We start from the raw sequence: 3,690 nt of genomic DNA, 5'->3' as shown, positions 1-3,690 counted from the left end.
AGGTGGTTAGAAGTTAGGAGGCATGTGGGGAATTTTTATTTAAAAATTCAAATAATAGGAAAAGGCTAATTAACTTTCAACAAATCATAAACTGATTTTTTTAATTAATTAGGGGATTAGAAGAAATGAATTTAATGGGGGGGATTAATCAATTTAGATTAATTAATCAAAGGGGACTATTAAAATGAACCTATAAAATAAATCCTTAGATTTATTAATAAGTAGATGAATGGGAGAATTTAATCAAATTGATAAGGAAATCAATTGAATTGGAAGGGGGATTAATTAAATAATTGCTTATTTAGTTAACTATCTTCAGACCATTTTTAGGTGTATACATTTTGACCCTCTTTGAAGCAAGGTGTGATGATGCGTTGGTTCAAAGTATAATCTCATTTTTGATGATGGTGATGTGATATTGGCTCGATAGGATGCCCCAGACATTGATTGATAAATTGTGGTATGATGATGCCCCCTTAGGAGATCAATTGAGATAATTGACCTTTGGAGTGGTTGGATCGTTACAAATTTGATTTCCCGATAAGAAATGATTTGATTCCCATAACGTTGATTGATGAAAGTGTGAGTTCTTTGATCACTATGGCGTGGTTCTAGATGTGATGATTGATAAAGCTTTATTGAATTGATAGGATTGATTAGATTGATGATATTGAGATCAAGTCTAGTTTCAGGAATGGCACCTCATGTATAAGACAAAGATGATCAAAATGTTTGGTTTCAAGAACGATATATCCTATATAATACTTGATCAAAACGTCTAGTTCCAGAAAGAATTCATCCTATATAAGACATGATAGAATGGATCAAATGACATCGATTGATAGAATTGATAAGATTGATTGGATAAAGAACTGACTGTTTGGTGATATCATGTTGCAGGAAGATTCATATATGCTGATGTGGGTTCATATTTGAGGGGGTAGCATAAGATTTTCATTGGGTTGACAATATTTGGAGAGATAAGTCATGGTTTTGATTGTGTATACACCTGTGATGATACATTGATGATTCCTGCAATAGATTTGGCCTTGGATAAGATGAGCTTTTGTGATCCTATGCAAGAATGAAATGCAAGATAAATGCAATTGCAAATGTGAATGAAATGCAATGCGGTGATCAAACCAGTCATGTGGTCATTGCTTTGTTTCATCATTGAGTCATTAAAATATGGGAAGTGAGTGCAAACATCAATGGTATAATTGAACCATGATGACCTGGGCACTACTTTCATGGGTTTTGATATTTCAAGTTAGCACAAGCATCGAGGTATAATTGAACCAAGATGACCTAAGTGTTGCTTGCGTAAAATAGGCAGTATTAACCATTTCTATATTCAAGTCCGAAATGTCTTCTATGATACTCCAATGATCATGTCCTGAGACAACTTTGCACATATGAATGATTAACTTACATACAACAAACAAGAAAAATATCATGTTCCTTCCGTGTTCCCCTAGTCAAAGACATCCTAGAGTCACTCAGAAATCATGATAGCAAAAAATCAAGATAAAATAGTTGAACCATTATTGTCAAAGTGTTAAATTAATTAGTCAAAAGATATCATCCATTGATATGTGTCTATCATGTTTAGACTGATATGTGATAGCTGATGGTTGACAATTTGAACTTGTGTTCAATGTTGGATGTGTCTCATGTTTTCACTTGGAAAGTGTTGCCTAACTATTGTTTTGCCTATTTGATTAAGCTCAAAATGATGAAAATTTTTGCCCCCAGCGAGGTTTAGGATTTTGCCCCTAGTCTAGAAACAACTTTATTATGATATATAAAATGATCCAAAACATGATGAGAAATCACCTGGGATGCCTGCGTATGTACAAAGGCTTTATTATGGATATGAACAATGCTAATGGAAATGAATGCAAGCAGAAGGATGCATGAACCAATAGATGGAAGAGCTAGCTGACAGATAGCGCATGTTTGCCAGGTTTTCACCATCTGTTTTTATTGCACTTTTTCTCATATTTGATTTTTTTTTTTTTTTTCAAATACAAAACGATGGGTGAGATTGAAAATTTATTTGGGAGAAATAGTAATGTTGGCATCATCCTTAATGAGCTTTCCACTAAGGAACTCATTGGCAGCAACAACAGGCCAGATAAACCCTTGGCCAATGATGCAGGCATAAAGAGGAACATCAAGGATGATCTCCTTCTAGGTGGGTTTCTTCTCAGCACGAACAACAATGAGGTAGGAGCGCCCAACCCACCCAATCCATCTAGCAATATACAAAAAGAGGAGGCTAGGAGTGATGAATTCTACCCAATGGGCCTTGTCACCATCGACAATCAGGTGGGGCAGGTCATCAGTTCCACAGAGCAGCCCCTCTTTCCCTTAATTGTTGAATCAACACTTTGTCTTCTCAATACTGGCCTTGATTGCTAGGGCAGGAGCACTCTTAGGGGAATAAGCCTTGAGGTTGTTCTACAACTTCTTTAGGGCATGCTTTTCCCTCTTCTCAAAGGCCTTGGATTCCTTGCAGGGAGTCATCCCTGCAATGACTGCCTACGCTATCCCCATCGTCACTTCGCTCATCATCACCACCGCCAGAGCTAGGGTTGTCAACATCTTCTTTCCAAATGCAATCATGCCCTTGTTCGATTCTGATCCCTCACTCATTGAGTACATCACTGCTCGCCTTTCCACCTGGCATGGCGTTCTGCAACCCAGTGATTTTCCTACTAAGGGATTCATTAGCCCTATTGGAACTGAAACTTTTGCCATTTTCTTTGTTCTTGTTAGGTCTTTTGGCACATGGGTTAATAGTCTAATACTTTTGGCGCAAAATCAATTCTTGTAAGGGAGAGGTCTTAAATGGATAAGCATGCAATCTTTACCACCATGGTAAATAAGACATACACATATTATGAGACAATAAAACATAATGGAAAGCTTAATTGAAAACTAAATTAAAGATGCAAACCATAAGCCTTCCTTGAAATGTCCCATTTTCCTCAATTCTTGACAAACTTGAAGGTGTTGTATGGATTGGCTCTCAATGGAGCAATGACCACCAAAGTGGCAACTCAAGAGTTGATTAGCTACTTGATCATGATTGATTATGCAAATGATATGAAGTGCATGATCTAAGAAACTAGATTAACATGCTATGATTAATCCAAAAGTCTAATTACTAGATAATTGAAATGCAATTTTCCTATAATAATGATGCTAAAACTATGAATGCAAGGGATCCTTATTGCTCCGAAATGGGGGATATTTATAAGAATTCCAAGGCTAAAGTTGAGGTGACAGGAATCAACAAAACATATCTGATTTGAATATATCAAGGGCTAAGATTGAGGAAGTTGGAGAAGAGGTTGGAGGAAGGGACACTTGTCATCTCTGTGGTGACAAGTGTCAAGGAGCCTTTCTCATGAGAGGGAAAGTGTCCAAGGGAGGAGACATATGGAAAAGGTGTCATGTGTCTCAAGAGGAGAATATCCACACCATAGGAGGTTAGGATAAGGAAGTTAGGATGTGCAAGATAGGATAAGGTTAGTTAAACCCAAGGTTAGGTGAAATGGGTTAAGTTAGGGGGATTGTTAAGTTAGGTGGTTAAAAGTTAGGAGGCATGTGGGGAGTTTGAATTTAAAAATCAAATAATAGGAAAAGGTTAATTAACTTTCAACAAATCATAAATTGATTTGT

The 3,690-nt window shown here is 36.7% G+C and overlaps 1 pseudogene; it reads right to left on the bottom strand.

Annotated features, from left to right (window-relative positions):
- Nucleotides 1–2,055: 2,055 nt before the first annotated feature.
- Nucleotides 2,056–2,763, bottom strand: LOC131875009 (photosystem I reaction center subunit III, chloroplastic-like; annotated as a pseudogene).
- Nucleotides 2,764–3,690: the final 927 nt, after the last annotated feature.

The sequence above is a fragment of the Cryptomeria japonica genome, chromosome 4 (assembly GCF_030272615.1).
Source record: "Cryptomeria japonica chromosome 4, Sugi_1.0, whole genome shotgun sequence".
NCBI classification, from domain to species: domain Eukaryota; kingdom Viridiplantae; phylum Streptophyta; class Pinopsida; order Cupressales; family Cupressaceae; genus Cryptomeria; species Cryptomeria japonica.
The sequence above is the reverse complement of the archived record's forward strand: the minus strand, read 5'-3'. Positions and strand labels throughout refer to the sequence as shown.